We start from the raw sequence: 17,939 nt of genomic DNA, 5'->3' as shown, positions 1-17,939 counted from the left end.
ACAGTAGGTGAGGATAGAGCAGGTCGTGCAGCGGTATGGTGGAGCGAGGGTTACTGCAGGTTGTAGGCTTGTTGGAAGAGGTGGGTCTTCAGGTTCCTTTTGAAGGTTTCCATGGTAGGCGAGAGTCTGAAGGCAAGAAAAAGAGCTTTAATTATACTCACCTGGGAGGCGGTCCAGTCTGAGGGGGTCGCTTGTCTTGGTCCGGTGCCTCCTCTCTAGGGCAGCGTAAAGTACTGCAGTGCGCTTGCGCCGGGAGCGGCCAAAGAGCCCTGGCGCATGCGCACTGCAGTACTTTGATCTGCCCTCATCAGGGCACAGAAGTACGCTTACACCGGAGCGCGATACCGGGAAGACTATGTGGATGACATCGGGACGCGTCATCCACACGAAGCAAGAAGAGAGGAGGCACCGGACCAAGACGAGCGACGCCCCTCGGACCGGACCGCCCTGCAGGTGAGTATAATTAAAGCTCTTTTTCTTGCCTTGGAGGGAAAAAAAAAACCAGCGGAGGGAAATTCAATGTTTTTTTTTTCCTTTTTATAAATGCTTAGTTCATAACACAATAGATTAAGGAATGAGGCCATCTCCTTTAGATTATGTTATTTTCAACTACGCCCTTTTTGCAGACATATAATTTAAAGTAATACGTTTTCTATTAGCATGAAAAGTGATAGGCAGCGATAATGGTCCAGTAGAGCTCTGTACTACTATATTACTATCACAACTACAAGTGTTATTTATTTATTTAACAGCCTTCACCTTAATGGATGAACGCTCTGTAGGAAGATTGATCTTGTGCAGCCTAGATAGGTCCACCAGGGTCTTCTCCGCCGTTATCTTGATAGTATCGAGCCATCGGGTTGCTGGTCCTCCTCTTCGCCTTGTTCCTTCTTTTCTTCTGACCATGATGTCCTTCTCCAGTGATTGCTCTCTTCATATGATGTGTCCACAGTAGGCAAGTCGTAGCTTGGTGATCCTGGCTTCCAGTGACATGTCTGGCTTGATTTGTTCCTAAATTGATTTGTTCTTCTTGTCATCCATGGTATTGATAACATCTTTCTCCAGCATCACATTTTAAAGGCGTCGATTCTTCTGTCTTGTTTCTTTATCGTTCAGGTTTCACATCCATATGTCACCACAGAAAAGGGCAGACTATGTATGAGCAGTGTCTTCATGTGAAATGTTCCTCGATTTGAAGACCTTGTCCAGTGACTTCATTGTTCATTTGCCCACAGCTATTCTCCTATTGAGGAGCACGGTGGCTCAGTGGTTAGTACTGTACGGTGGCTCAGTGGTTAGCACTGTTGCTTTGCAGCTCTGGGGTCCTGGGTTCAAATCCCACAAAGGACAACATCTGCAAGGAGTTTATATGTTCTCCCTGTGTTTGTGTGGGTTTCCTCTGGGTTCTCTGGTTTCCTCCCACACTCCAAAGACATACTGATAGGGAATTTAAATTGTGAGCCCCAATGGGGACAGGCATGATAATGTATGTAAAGCGCTGCGGAATATGTTGGCGCTATATAAAAATAAAGATTATTAAAAAATAAAGTCATCACTGCATCTTGAATAATCATTGATCCAAGTAGACCAGTCTTGTACAACTTCTGATTTGTTGCCGTCCATCTCGAATGTGTCCCGGTCGTACCTGGCAGTAGTCAGTATCTTTGTCTTCTGTATTGAGTAGCTGTCTCCTCTCCGAGCTTTCCATCCTGACACTCCGTAATAAGTCCTTCATTCCATCTACGCTTGTTGCTATCAATGTTGTATCGTCTGCGTATTTAAGATTGTTGATGATCCGTCCAGCAATTTTGATTCCTTCTTCTTTTTCGGCAAGTCCAGCCTTCCTGAAAATACCTTCTGCTTATGAATGGAAGAGAAATGACAAGATGTCGCCTTGTCTGCCGCCTCGCTCTACTCTGAACCATGCTGTGTCGCCGGGCTCTGTTTAGACTGCTGCTTCTTGGTGGATGTAAAGGTTCCTAATTAGAGATGGGCGAACCCGAACAGTAAAGTTTGGGTTCCGTACCGAACACCTACTGTTCCATCACGGCCCCCGAATACGGACTTCCTCTGGAAGTCCGTGTTACCGTTCAGGTTTCGTTTCGGGTGTTTCCCGTGCTGTCGCTTACGTGACAGCGCAGGAAACACAGACTCTGATCGGTGGTAATAGCATTACCGCGGTCAGAGCGCTGTTGCATCATCCTGACAGGTGTCATCATGATGCCAAAGCTGTGACAGAGACGCACGGTAAAAAGCTGACACCTGTCAGCATGATGCCACAGCGCTCTGACTGCGGTAATGCGTGACATCGCGGGAAAACCAGGTAAATTCGGGTACCCCATTTACATGAATGGGATCAGTGTTCGGGTTCAGAACAGTACCCAAACCTGAACTTTTAAAAAAACGTTTGGTGTTCAGCTCAATTAGCCGAACCCAAACAGTCACAGCTTCACCCATCACTATCCCTAATGAGGCTGATCAGATGGTTCGGCCTTTTCTGAATCCTGCTTGTCCCTCTGGCAACTTTTTGTCTAACTAAGGTTGTAACCATCTTTGTAGGATCTTCAGTAGTATTTTGCTGTCATGAGGTATGAGCGCAATAGTCCGATAGTTAACACAGTCGGTAACATCTCCCTTCTTCGGAATAGGAATAAACACGGATCTTGTCCAGTTCTTGGACCATGTACTGGTTGTCCATATCTGTTGACACAGATGTGGGATTGCATCAACTGCTGCTTCAAGAAGACTTTATCAGCGCTTTTTTTTTCGACAGAAGCTTTATTGAGCAACGACTTCATCTTTTAGGATGTTCAGTTCACTATCAGTTCTAGTCTCAGTTTCTTCCCTTATCACTGAGTCGTTCTTGTAGAGCTGCTTCGTGTATTCTTTCCATCTTTCCTTGATCTGTTCTGGCTCAGTTAGGCTATGTGCCCACGTAGCAGATTTGATGCAGAGAGTTTTTGCCTCTCTCTGGCAGAAAAAAAAAGCATGCAGATTTACATACGTTTTTTCTGCCAGAGAGAAGCGTTTTTTCAGCGTTTTTACATGTGGTTTCACATGCGTTTTTTCAAGCAGTTTTCCAAGCGATTTTTGAGCATCACTTGGAAAAGTGCTTGACAAGTTGGTCACACAATATAAATCTGTGCAACCGGCATGGATTTATAATGTGTGAACAACTGATGCTTTAAATGCAGCTTCTATAGTAAAAAAAAAGAGAATTAAAACATTAAAAATAAAAAAAAAACCTGTATACTCACCTCTCCGGTCTCCTCCAGTCTGCTCCCGGTGGCGTCCACTCTCCTCGGCGTCCCACGGTGTACTGTCAGGACCTGCGGTGACGTCATTTAGTCAGCTGATGGTCACGCGACCATCACCTGACCGCCGACGTCAGCGGTCGTGTAACCATCAGGTGACTAAATGACGTCACCGCAGGTCCTGACAGTACACCGCGGGACGCCGAAGAGAGAGGACGCGGCCGGGAGCAGACCGGGGGCCGCCGAAGAGGTGAATATACAGGTTTTGTTTATTTTTAACTTTTTTATTTCTTTTTTTCACCGTGTGGTAGCCGGGATGAAGAGGAGTTGTAGTCTCCTCTTCATCCCGGGTACCACACGCACCGCGATTACGCTGCAAATTCGCGGCCATTGAATTTAATTGAAACGCAGCAAATCCACATATACCTGCATGTTTGCTGCGTTTCAATGTTCCTCAATGCCCGCGAATTTGCAGCATAATCGCGGTAGAAATGGTCATGCTGTGATTTGCAACGCAATGCGAATTCGGAGCGTAAATTAGCGCATCATGTGCACAGCACATCCCAATTCACATTGCTTTGCATGGCAGACTGTTTTACAAGCATTTTCGCGGCGTTTTCGCAGCCATAAAAACGCCGCAAAAATGCTACAAAAATGCTACGTGGGCACATGGCCTTGGTTTGTTCCTGTTGGCGTCTTTCAACATGCCCACTCTTGGTTGAAACATTTGTCGTATCTCTTTGATCTTTTGGTATGAATTTCTGGTCTTGCCCTTCAGATGTTCGCTTTCTATCTCCGTACTTCCTCTGCACTTCGTTTTTTTGGGAAGTGCATTGAGCTGTAGGGTGCATTGTTGCAAAAGGGAAAAAAAATACCTCTTTAAATCTTCTTCCTTAGCGAGTGTGAACGAGCTGAGTGTGACCAGAGTGTAAGTGCAGACGGAAGTAAGTGTGTGACTTGTTGTTCAGTGACTTGGATTCAGGGAGTTTGGAAGGGAGGAATTTGGACTGAATTGCTGCCTGTATTTTATTAATTCTTTACATTTCTTTTTACTTAACATTTCTGTCTAGTGCAATCCCCATTAGGAAATGAGCTCCATTATTGACAATGCTATCCAGTGTACATCTTGCCACATGTATGCAATCCTTGAACAGCCGGTCGGGGTTGCTTACTGCTGCGCGAGATGTGTGTACGTTGTACGTTTGGAAGCCCAGATACTGGATCTAAATGAGCAGCTGGCAAAACTGAGATCCATTGACAATATGGAAAGGAGTCTGCTGCTCACTGGGGTAGATGTGGGGGAGGGTGGTAGTAGGGAGCTGCAGGACAGTGAGGCCGCTAGCTGGGTGATAGTTAGAAGGGGGGGTAGAGGGAAGAGTGCCAGGGAGGCTAGTCCTTATCTGGCACACTCCAATAAGTTTGCAAACTTGGCAGATGAGGGGGGTGTTGGTACAGGGGTAGCAGTGCTGCAGCAAGGCATGTCCCCTGAAAGCCGGAGAAGTATCAGCTCCAGTAAGGTGGGAAATCGGAGAGCAGGGCAGGCCAGGCAGGTGCTGGTAGTGGGGGACTCAATTATTAGGGTAATAGATAGGACAATCTGTCACAAAGGCAGGGATCGTCGAACAGTGTGCTGCCTACCTGGCGCTCGAGTCCGGCACATCGCTGATTGGGTTGACAGATTACTGGGAGTGGCTGGTGAGGACCCAGCGGTCATGCTGCACATTGGCACAAATGACAAAGTTAGAGGTAGGTGGAAGGTCCTTAAAGATGATTTCAGGGAATTAGGCTGCAAGCTTAAAGCAAGGACCTCCAAGGTGGTACTCTCTGAAATACTACCTGTACCACGTGCCACGCCAGAGAGGCAACAGGAGATTAGGGAGATAAATAAGTGGCTCAAGAACTGGTGTAGGAAGGAGGGATTTGGGTTCCTGGAGAACTGGGCCGACTTCTCAGTTGGCTACAGATTCTACGCTAGGGACGGGCTGCGCCTCAATGGGGAGGGTGCAGCTGTGCTGGGGGAGAAAATGGCTAGAAGGTTGGAGGAGTGTTTGAACTAAGGATTGGGGGGAGGGTATTCATTTTATAGGTGGGGAACATAGTGCAGATAATGACCTTGGCACAAATAAAGAAATTGGAGGTGGGGTTAGAACAGTCAATAAAGTAAGAATTAATAGAGGTACAGAGAGATACATAAAATGCATGTACACTAATGCCAGAAGCCTCACCAACAAAATGGAGGAATTAGAATTAATTGTGTTGGAAAATAATTATGACATGGTGGAGATATCTGAGACATGGCTGGATGAGAGCCATGGACAGGGCAGTTAATTTACAGGGCTATAGTCTGTTCAGAAATGACCGTACAAACAAGCGAGGGGGGGGGGGTGTGTTTATATGTAAAATCATCCTTAAAACCCGTCTTGCGGGAGAATATATGTGAATCTAATGAAAATGTAGAGTCCCTGTGGGTGGAGATAAGGGGAGGGGGAAAAAATAATAAATTACTGATAGGGGTTTGTTATAAGTCTCCAAAAATAATGGAAGCAGCGGAGAATATCCTCATAAAGCAAATAGATGAAGCAGCGACTCAAGGAGAAGTCATTATTATTACTTCAACTACCCTGAAATACATTGGGGGACAGAAACCTGTAGTTCAAGCAAAGGTAATAGGTTTTTGACAACTATGAGAGACAATTACCTTTCACAACTGGTTCAGGACCCAACAAGAAGGGGGGCACTGCTAGACCTAATATTAACCAACAGGCCAGACCGCATATCAAATATACGAGTTGGGGGTCACTTGGGTAATAGTGATCACAAAATAATACGTTTTCATGTAACCTTTAATAAGATGTGTAGTAGAGGGGTTACAAGGACACTAAACTTCAGGAAGGCAAATTTCCAACAGTTGAGAGATGATCTTAGTGCAATAAACTAGGACGATATCCTGAGACATAAAGCTACACAAAGCAAATGGGAGACATTTATTAGCATCCTGAATAGGACCTGTGCACAATATATACCCTATGGGAATAAACATGCTAGAAATAGGAGGAAACCACTATGGCTAAATAGAGCTGTAAGGGGCGCAATAAGTAACAAAAAGAAAGCATTTAGAGAACTAAAGCAAGTAGGTAGTGATGAGGCATTAAATTAATATAGAAAATTAAATAAATTATGTAAAAAACAAATCAAGGCAGCAAAGATTGAGGCAGAGAGAATCATTGTCAGAGAAAGTAAAAATAACCCCAAAATATTCTTTAACTACATAAATAGTAAAAAAACTAAAAAATGATAGTGTTGGTCCCCTTAAAAATAGTCTGGGTGAAATGGCAGATGAGGATGAGGAAAAAGCCAATATATATTTACACAAGAAAGTTGCATGACAGAAAACATGATTAGTGATAACAAAAATTCTCCATTAAATTTCACTTGCTTAACCCAGCAGGAAGTACGGCGGCGTCTAAAAATCACTAAAGTTGACAAAAAAAAAAAAAAACTTGGAAATTATAGGCCAGTAAGCTTAACCTCTACTGTGGGTAAAATCCTGGAGGGTTTCCTAAGAGATGCTATACTAGAGTATCTGAAGAAGAATAACCTCATGACCCAATATCAACATGGGTTTACGAGGGACCGTTCCTGTCAAACTAATCTGATCAGTTTTTATGATGAGGGAAGTTCTGGACTGGACCAAGGAAATGCAGTGGATGTTGTGTATATGGACTTTTCAAAAGCTTTTGATACGGTTCCACACAAAAGGTTGATACATAAAATGAGAACAATGGGGATAGGGGAAAATATATGTATGTGGGTTAAGAATTGGCTCAGTGATAGGAAACAAAGGGTGGTTATTAATGGAAAACACTCAGACTGGGTCTCAGTTAACAGTGGGGTACCACAGGGGTCAGTATTGGGCCCCCTTCTTTTTAACATATTTATTAATGACCTTGTAGGGGGCATACAGAGTAGTATTTCAATATTTGCAGATGACACTAAACTCTGCAGGGTAATCAATACAGAGGAGGACAATTTTATATTACAGGAGGATCTATGTAAACTAGAAGCTTGGGCTGATAAATGGCAAATGAGCTTTAATGGGGGTAAATGTAAGGTAATGCACTTGGGCAGAGGAAATAAAATGTATAATTATATGCTTAATTGTAAAACACTGGGCAAAACTGTAACTGAAAAAGACCTGGGTGTATTGGTGGACGACAAGCTCACATTTAGTGGCCAATGTCAGGCAGCTGCTACAAAGGCAAATAAAATAATGGGATGCATTAAAAGAGGCATAGATGCTCATGAGGAGAAGATAATTTTACCTCTATACAAGTCATTAGTGCGACCACACTTAGAATACTGTGTACAGTTCTGGGCGGGTGCAGAGAAGAGCGACCAAGGTTATTAGAGGACTGGGGGGTCTGCAATACCAAGACAGGTTATTACACTTGGGGTTATTTACTGTGGAAAAACGAAGGCTTAGGGGTGATCTTATTACCATGTACAAGTATATGAGGGGACAGTACAAAGACCTTTCTACTGATCTTTTTACTCTGAGGCCAGAGACGGGGACAAGGGGGCATCTTCTACGTCTGGAGGGAAGAAGGTTTAATCATAATCACAGACGGGGATTCTTTACTGTAAGAGCAGTGAGACTATGGAGCTCTCTGAAGCATGATGGTGTAATGAGGGATTCACTACTAACATTTAAGAAGGGCATGGATGCCTTTCTTGAAAAGTATAATATTACAGGTTATATATACTAGATTCCTTGATAGGGGGTTGATCCAGGGAACTAGTCTGATGGTCGTATGGAGTCAGGAAGGAATTTTTTTCCCCAATGTGGAGCTTAGTGTTTGCCACATGGGTTTTTTTGCCTTCCTCTGGATCAACATGTTAGGCTATGGGTTGAACTAGATGGACTTAGTCTTCCTTCAACCTTAAAAACTATGTTACTATGTTACTATGTTACTATGTACATATCTTTTGGTAATATAGTTTATTTATAGTTTATTTTTTTTTTATAGCGCCAACATATTCCGCAGCACTTTACAAATTTTAGGGGGGACTTATACAGACAATACAGAATAAGCATATCTCATATCGAAAGGAGTGAGGACCCTGCTCGCAAGCTTACAGTCTATGAGGAAGTGGGGGAGACACAAAAGGTAGAATGTACATATATTGTATAATGTATAATGCAGCCTTGATATACTGAATAGGATAAATAATAATACATGGACTGGTCGCCAGCCAGTATGTGTGCAGTCCTGACAGAGGCTTTTATGTGCATGGTTGGTTTGAACCCGAAGTTGAAGAAGATTTTAATATGGGGGAAAGCTGGGATGGACAGAGTGTGTTTAGGTGATACGCCAGTCTAAAGAAATGTGTTTTTAGGGTTCGCTTGAAACTGTGGGTATTGGGAATTAATCGAACTGTCCTGGGTAGTGCATTCCAGAGAATTGGCGCAGCACGCGAGAAATCTTGGAGACGGGAGTGGGAAGTTCGGATTATGGAGGATTTTAGTTTCAAGTCATTTGCAGAACGGAGGGCACGTGTAGGGTGGTAGACTGAGACAAGGGAGGAGATGTAGGGGGGTACTGAAGCATGGAGCGCTTTGTGGGTAAGCGTGATAAGTTTAAAACGAACTCTATATTGGATGGGCAACCAATAAAGTTCTTTGTCTGCTCGAATGGCTCTCTTAAGTCTTTTAATGATGTTGTCTGCATCCTGCTCCTTACCTTTAGCTTTTGCCATAGGTCTTTCTTCGATGATCTTTATTGTCTCTTCTGTTAACCATGGCTGCGGGGGGCACTTCTGCCTCTTGTTTATAGTCTTACTGGCTTATTTATTAATAACAGTCTTTATATGTGTCCATAATTTCTCAGGCTTTCTTTCATCCATGTCCAGTGATGTAAATCGGTTGTGCCGACCGTTCCACAAAACTTCAGGTATGTTGGTGAAATTGAAGTTGGAAACGGCCTATGTTTAGTCTGTTTGCGCAGCTTGACTCTAATCTTTGCTGTCAGAAGTTCATGACCAGTTCCACAGTCGGCTCCTGGTCTTGTTTTCACAGTATTGATGGACGACTTCCATCTTTGGCAAACACACACTGATTCTTATAGGCCTGATTCGGTGATGCCCATGTGCAGAGTCTCCGTTTGTGATTTTGGAAGAAGGTGTTCATGATAGACAGTTCATTTGTCATACAAAAGCCAATGAATCTTTCTCCAGCTTTGTTTATTTCACCAATTCCAAAGTTTCCAACAACGGCTCCATGTTTGGCGTTGTCCACTTTGGCATTCAAATCTCATTCAATAATGAGTAAATCTTGTTTTGGTGTCTTGTCAATTTCCTCTTGAACTTGATCGTAGAATAGTTCAACGTCCTCCCCCGACCTAAACCCAATTGAGCATCTCTGGAGAGACCTGAAAAATGGCTGTCCACCAACGTTCACCATCCAACCTGACGGAACTGGAGAGAATCTGCAAGGAAGAATGGCAGAGGATCCCCAAATACACGTGTGAAAAACTTGTTGCTTCATTCCCAAGAAGACTCATGGCTGTACTAGCTCAAAAGGGGGCTTCTACTCAATACTGAGGGTCTGAATACTTATGACCATGTGATATTTCAGTTTTTCTTTTTTAATAAATTTGCAAAAATTTCTACATTTCTGTTTTTTTTTCAGTCAAGATGGGGTGCAGAGTGTACTTTAATGTGAAAAAAATGAACTTTTTAGAATTTACCAAATGGCTAAAATGAAACAAAAAGTGAAAAATTTAAAGGGTCTGAATACTTTCCGTACCCACTGTAGGATGAATCTGCAGGTTTATAGCGTTAGAAAGGTGCCCAGCCACTGAAGAGTTTCAGAGCATAATATACGTGGCTGCAATTGTGCAGAAGTTTAGGCAACATGATGGGTTTTCTTTCAAAGATCTTCCTAAAGATGTCACTCGGTATATGGGGATAAACCCGTCACGGGGCCGTCAATACGATTTGAGCAACATAATTGAGAAGTGTTGTGATGGGGACAGCTGGATGGAGACAGACAGACAGCAAATTGCTTTAGAAAAGTATCTGCCTAGTTTACGATTCTGCAACGCCGAGCGCGGCTGGCATGTCAAAGTTTACGGCGTGCATACATTTCAGCGTCTTCTCAGCAGAATGTCACTCCAATCTCTGCCTCCCACATTCACTGCTGATTAGACACTATTTCCACTGCCATTTTCGAAAAACTCAAGTGTTTTTTTTAATCACTACAGAAGCTCATTACGGTTTCCCAGTGACTCTTATGTCCTTCAGTTTTCCTGCAAGATTAGATTCTATACTCCGATGAATATTGAATGATTTCATTACATACAAATGCAATCAACACTTTTTGCATAAATTTCCCCCTCTTTTCTTGAGTCCCAATTGACCTTAGCACCCATCCAGGCAGTGGCACAATACAAATGCAAATGAGCCAACACAAGAACATATAGAGGCAGTCAAAGAATACATTATGAGCGGAGAGAGAGGGGGCCGACATTTTAACTACATTGCAGTGTATCATCTTGTATAATTTCTGTAGAGAGAGGGCAATGTGTTCTGTTGTGCAAACCCTAATCTACCTATACCATGTAAGTTGTTAAGTACACAGAGGAAGGAAGCGCAATTACACCTGCCGGCTGACTACCGGGACGGCCACCTTCTGCTGGGCTTACTAAGGACCGGTGCTTGCATCACAGCGTTCTTCTGGAATTTAGGTATAAACAATGTGTATTGTTTTTTTTTTGGCAATTGTTTAGTCTTGACGGGTTACGAGGAAGGCAGCCAAGTCACGTGAACTGGTCAATCCCACACGGACAGTCCTGAAAACACGAAACAATAGGGGTCATTTACAATCCACAAAGTCTATGAACGCAACTTGCAAAGTGTATCTGCTCGGTAAGAAATGCATGGCACCACTGAAGCCTTTTTTTTTTATTTATTCTTTTTTTAAAGGGATTGTCCATTTTATCTTTTTTTAAAAAAAAAAATATGTTGCCGACATGATTTTGTAGCATTAATCTATGAAATAATTACAGGTTTTCCTCCTGTATTTTGCATCATCATCATCATCATCGGATGTGACAATAGAGAAGGGCGGATCGATTTGCGGGACTCTGTTTCATCGGCTAGGTCAATAGTCTCTGACCGCCGGACAGGAGCTCTGTGAATCTCTAATCTTACGGTGTTGCTTTTGATTAGCCGGCCTGGCGAGATGTCATCATTGCAGTGTAATGCCCATTTCACGTTGTGCCAGTCTCCCGTCCAGAAGCCAGAAATGACTGATCTGGCCGATGTACCGGAGTGCCACGAATCGATCCGCCCATCTTTAATAGATATCACTTTTTGCGTTCTACTTTTGATCCCCACTGCACACCATTCACCAGTTCTGGAGTTTATTTTTCTGTTTCCCAAATAGCAAAATGGGGCCATCACTTCACCTCGGTGGGATGGACCAGTGCTGGTGACATTGCTGCAACGGGTGACGGTGGAGGGACAGTGGAGCCATGGGTCAGACATTACATACAGTTCCACAACTACCATTGCCATTTTGAACATTTAGAGAGGAGCCCCAGAACTTGTGTGTCTGGGGTGGAGGGTCACTTTCAATGTATTTCAAAAATGAGTACTTCCATCATTTGGTCAAATAGGAAATCTTTCTGTTTCTGGAGGACTCCATCATCCATTACATCTAAAGTGGCAATCAAAATGATCCAACCCCCATTGCAAATTAGTTTTATTAGCAAAATTTACAAACTTTCTGCTGACTGCAATAAACCAGTCAAACAACAAACAATTTCTACGTCTCCATATAACTAATATAAGAAGTGGTTTCTCCAAATTCAGCTTTAATGACTGATACAAACTTGCAGACTCTAATATACTTTGCGTTTCATTTCCTCCGCATTTTAAAGATCTCCGTGACTTGTATTCAGTCTAAGCAAACCTGACCGTCTGAACTCATTTTACTCACACTGATACAGCCAACTATAAGGGTATGTGCACACAATGCAGAAATGAAGCAGAAAATTTCTGCATCATTTCTGCATCTCCCTGGCAGAAAAAACGCATGCAGATTGTGCATGCGTTTTTCCTGCAGAATACATGCGGATCCACATGCAGATTCACATGCGTTTCCGCATGCAGATTGACAAGCGCTTTCCAGGCGATGTTAGCATCACCTGGAAAGTGCTTGATAACTAGGTCACACTGTATAAATCCATGCAAACAGCATGGATTTATACAGTGTGAACCGAGAGAGTGTATATACTTACCTCCGATGGCCCGCGCTGTCCTGCTCACTCCGTTCTCCCGGCTGCCGGCAACTTTGAATTGAAAGACCTGCCGACGTCAGCGTCACGTGACCCGTCACATGACTCTGACGTCACCGCAGGTCCTACAACTCACTGCAAGTGCCGGGAACCAAGCGGGAGCGCAGCGCGGGCCGACAGATGGTAAGAATACATTTATTTTTTATTTTATTCTTCTTTTTACAGCTTTTTCAATGGTACCTGGGTGTGGAGGAGACTCTCCTCTCCTCCACACCTGGGTACCATCCGCACATTAGAACGCACCAATTACGCAAGTACAAATGCTGTCTTGCGGAATTGGCGCGTTCTAATGCAAGTCAATGGCGGCGAAATCGCCGCGTTTCCGCAAAATTAATTGACATGCTGCGGATTTTTGACCGCAGCGTTAACGCTGCGGAAAAATCCGCATCATGGGCACAGCACATGCGGATTTCCATTGGGGAACATTGCTGCCCTTCTACCATGCGTTTTTCATGCGTTTCCGCGGCGTTTACGCAACTGCAAAAACGCCGCGGAAACGCATGAAATACGCATCGTGTGAACACAGCCAAAGCAATAAACATTGCAATTATTTTACTTTTTTTTAAACTTCTTTTGTTCATAAAGAGAAATGTTTAATGAACAGTTTGTACAGTCTGTACGTGTCAGGTCTCACTCTCTCCATATCTCTCTCACGGCTCTTTCCCCCATGTACTTAGAATTTATCAAGTTTGATCGGGGCACTAAATACTAAATGGGTTAGTTGCAGGGATCAGAGTACTAAGGCCCTGATGAATAATAGGTTTTTCTGGTTTCAAAGAAAAAAATTAATTGTTCTTTGCTCCCCCTCCCAGGTCTAGGACTGAGTCGCCACTGCAGCTCCCGGTCTGTGTTATTGTCTGCAGCGATGATGTCACATTGACAGCACTGCTGCCAATCAGTGATATTGAGCGATTTGTGACGTCAACTCAGGCAGACTGCTGAGCTCACTGGATTGGCTGCAGCGCTGTAGACATGAGGTCAGTGCTGCAGATAATAGACTCTGGGAGCAGCGGTATCGGCTCAGCTCTGGACCTGGGGACTGTGAGTAATGCACTTTTTTTTTTTTTCTAAAACTGCAGCCGGGGGGACAGGAGTTTTCCAATACATTGAAAAACCCTTTAAAGGGACCCTGTGAGTAAGTTTTTCTACCCAACTGATCTAATCTGTCTTAGGCCACTGTAATGCAGATTAATTCCATACTTTTGCTTTTTCAAGCCTGTAGTACAGTCCTGACTGAGTAATTTCTTTTCCAATTTTTATGTAAATGAGTCGGAAGTGTAGGGTGCTTGTCCTGTCACTTACAGCAATCCAGCCTCTCTCCCTCTTTCGCCAACCATCGCCATCCTCCTGTCATTGAATGACAGGTGACTCTTGTTTGAGTGAACTGCTTACCCCACTGGAGATCTCGTGCAGGGTGCCACATAAGTGCGGAGAGAGGCAGGAGAGCTGTAAGTGCAGAGAGAGGCAGGAAAGCTGTAAGTGCAGAGAGAGGCAGGGGAGCTGTAAGTGCAGAGAGAGGCAGGAGAGCTGTAAGTGCAGAGAGAGGCAGGAGAGCTGTAAGTGCGGAGAGAGGCAGGAGAGCTGTAAGTGCAGAGAGAGGAAGGAAAGCTGTAAGTGCAGAGAGAGGCAGGAGAGCTGTAAGTGCAGAGAGAGGCAGAGGAGCTGTAAGTGCAGAGAGAGGCAGGGGAGATGTAAGTGCAGAGAGAGGCAGGAAAGCTGTAAGTGTGACGCGCCCCTGGGCCTGTGTCGCGCTGCGTTGCGCACGCGGGAGCTTACCCGGAGCCGGATCTGTTTAGGGTTGTAGTCTCGTGGCGGTGACCCGGTCCGTGCCCAGGGAGTCAAACTGGACGGCAGTCTGTTAGCGGTAGAAAATGGTTGATGACTACGCCACCCGTTGAATGCAGCCAGGGGGCTGCTGCTGCAGGGCAGACTGCTGAGGCCGGTGGAAGGATGGTGCAGCGTGATAGTATAACCCCCAACGGGAGGGGTATGGCCTCAGGGCAGCCGACGTGGATGATGGGGGTAGCAGGAACCACTCAGAGACGGTATGGTAGCGTTCAGGGTCTTTACTGGTAACAACGATAGACCCTCCCGGAGTACTTGCTAGCGAACGGGGCCTGGTCAGTCCTTGAGCAGATGGGATCTCCCCTGGCCAGGCGTAGTTGTAGGCCTCCCAAGCTGACTGTACTCTTCTGGCTACCTTGCTAGAAGCTGATGTAAGTAGCCCACGTCCCTGAGTGTACCGTGTGGTGCTCACCCGTATGGCCGGTGACTCGGGGCCTTCTAATGGCTTCCGCTCCACGATGGCGGTGCTGGTCCCACGCGTGTGACCGGGCCTTCGGGCTTCTGGGCCAGGGGACCTGAAATCCCCTGCCTGACGGATTCTGCTGCTGGGTAGAAGTTAGTCCCCACAGCCTCGGACTCCGGGTCCGGTAAAGAATCTTCTTAGTCAGGGCGAGCTCTTTAGCTGCCAGCCCCTGACTCCTTGTGACTCTGCTGCTTCCTATGCTGCTCTTGTCTCTACTCTTCCTGGACTCACTAACCCTGCCTCAGCCCCGGGTTTATACAGGGGAAGTTCTTCCCCTCCCAAGGCTGGGCAGGAGGTGTGGCATGCACAGGATCCCTGACCAAAGGACCTCCCACCTGCTCTCAGACGTAATATCTCTATCACTGTGACAACCAGACCCCTGGGGTGTCACACTCCCCCCTAGTGAAATTTAGTACTCCGGGACTAAACACTTTTTAGAAAAATATAACAAGGTATATCAAAGAACAATAAAATACAATAAGGAAACACAATAAGATGGTCACGGATGTCCGCAACCGGGTGCAGTCTTTGAAGAAAAGCAAAGGTGTCCATTTCACCAACACAGGGAGACGTAACCAGGTAGGGGTCTGTCCTACCCCGAGTCCTTAACAGTCTCTAGTCCATCCTGGGTTACGCTCCAACTATATACAAAGGATTCCCGGTAAATCCACCGAAGACTCCTAAAAACAACTAGAAACACAAAATTACACACAAGCAACAATAAACAGGTAAACATTGTAAAACAACTTAAACATTTAGATCCTCCAACGTGCGGGTAACTGGCCTCTAGTGGCCCTAGTGGACCTACGGAGCTGACTGTCTGGCCCTGAACTACAGGGTGTAGGAGCTGTCAAGGGTAAACTGGGCAGCTGTCTACCGGCTCTTTGTCTCACTAGGGGTACGGCAGGCTCACTATAAGCAGAGGGTGGATTCTCCTGTTCCGCTTGGGTGGAGTCTTCTGCCTCCTGGACCGGCTGCTCTTCCAGCTCTACCCGTTGCTCCGTAGGTTCTTGGGATGATGGTTGGAGGAAGGTGAGTACGGGTACCACAACTGCACCATTGACTTGAGTCCAAGACCGAGGGAAGTCCCCGAGCACGGTACTAACCATATCTTCCCTTTCTTCCACGGGTCGATGGTCTTCCTGTTCCTCCTCAGGATTCCTCAGTTGTTCGGGGCACTTCTTCAGGTGGTCCCGGGATACAATGGCTGTGGTTTCCCCTCCGTCTTTACTGATGGTACAGACCTTCGGGTTCTCATGGCTTGAGGGCAGTACGGTGTACGGGTCCTTCTCCCACTGGTCGTCCAACTTGTGGAGCCGTCTCTTCCTCTTCAAGACCTGCTCTCCGGGTACCAGGGGAACAGCGGGAGCATACTGGTTGTAAGTCTTCTCTTGTCTTTCCCTAGCCTGACAGAGACTTCGCTCCACGCTCTCCTGTACTTTCCGGTACTGCTGCTGCCTCTCTGTGTCCCAGTCCGTTTCTGGTGAAGTGTCCTCGGGCGTCAGGACTCCCATTTCCAGGTCAACAGGTAACTTACCAGGTCTTGCCCTCATTAGGTAAGCCGGGGTACAGTTGGTGGAACCTACCGGGATGTGGTTGTATAGGTCCACCAGATCGGGCAACTTCTCAGGCCACAGACTGCGTTCTTCCAGGGGCAACGTTTTTAGAAGATCCATTACCACCTGGTTCATTTTCTCACAAAGTCCATTAGTTTGCGGATGGTAGGGTGTCGTCCTTATCTTCCGGCAGCCATACAGATTGCAGAATTCCTGGAAGACCTCCGCTTCAAAGGCAGGTCCCTGGTCCGTCAGCACTTGGTCCGGGTACCCGTGTGGACGGCAAAAGTGCTGCTGGAAGGCTCTAGCTGCTGTTCGAGCCGTTAAGTCCTTGACGGGGACGACAACCAGAAACCGGGAGTAATGATCCACGATGGTTAACGCGTAGACGTAGCCACTTCTGCTGGGGGTCAGTTTTACATGATCCAAGGCTACCAGTTCCAACGGTTGCCGGGTGATGATGGACTGCAGGGGAGTCTTCTGGCTGGCCCGGTCCTTCCTTCTCAGATTGCACGGGCCACAGTCTCTGCACCACTTCTCGATGGTTCCCCTCATGCCTACCCAGTGGAACCGCTCGCGCAGCAGGAACTCCAGCTTTTTCCACCCGAAGTGTCCAGCTCCGTCGTGGTATGCCTCCATCACCATGGCTGCGTCTCTTCGTGGCACCACTACTTGCCAGAGTAGTTCATGCGTCCTGGAGTTAACCATTCTGCGGCACAACTTCCCCTTGTAAAGGAACAGTCGACTCTTCTCTGCCCATAGTTGTTTGGCTTCCTCTGGAGCGTCTGATTCCAGGCTAGCCTCCGGGCGAGTCAGCATCTCCTTCACCAGTCGGACGGCAGGGTCGCTGTCTTGCGTTTCCGCCCAGTTGTAGTGAGGTAAGGGGTTCAACGTAGCAGCCTGCTTACTCCTTACCCGGTGGGAATACTGGATAGTCCCATGACGGTGGAACGCAGGGAGTTCAACTTCTTCCAGTCCCTCCGGATCTTCTCCTCCGTCCGGCAGGTTGGGCATCCTGGACAGGGCGTCCGCGTTGGTATTGGAGCGCCCTGCCCGGTATTTAATTGTGAACTCGTAGTTGGACAGACGGGCCATCCACCTCTGCTCCAGGGCACCGAGTCTTGCCGTGTCCAGGTGTGTCAGCGGGTTGTTATCCGTGTATACGGTGAACCGGGAAGAAGCGAGGTAATGCCTAAAGCGCTCGGTGACTGCCCATACCACGGCCAGGAACTCTAGCTTAAATGAGCTGTAATTTTCGGGGTTCCTTTCGGTGGGTCGCAGTTTTCGGCTGGCATAGGAGATTACTCGTTCTCTCCCCTGCTGAATCTGGGACAGTACGGCTCCTAGCCCGATGTTACTGGCGTCGGTGTAGAGGATGAAGGGCTGGCTATAGTCCGGGTACGCCAAGATTTCATCCCCCGTGAGGGCCATCTTCAGCTGGCGGAAGGACTCTTCTTCTAGC

Source organism: Phyllobates terribilis, unplaced genomic scaffold (assembly GCF_046119375.1).
Source record: "Phyllobates terribilis strain yellow unplaced genomic scaffold, ASM4611937v1 Scaffold_7__3_contigs__length_470593459, whole genome shotgun sequence".
Classification (NCBI taxonomy): domain Eukaryota; kingdom Metazoa; phylum Chordata; class Amphibia; order Anura; family Dendrobatidae; genus Phyllobates; species Phyllobates terribilis.
Note: the sequence above shows the minus strand (reverse complement) of the source record.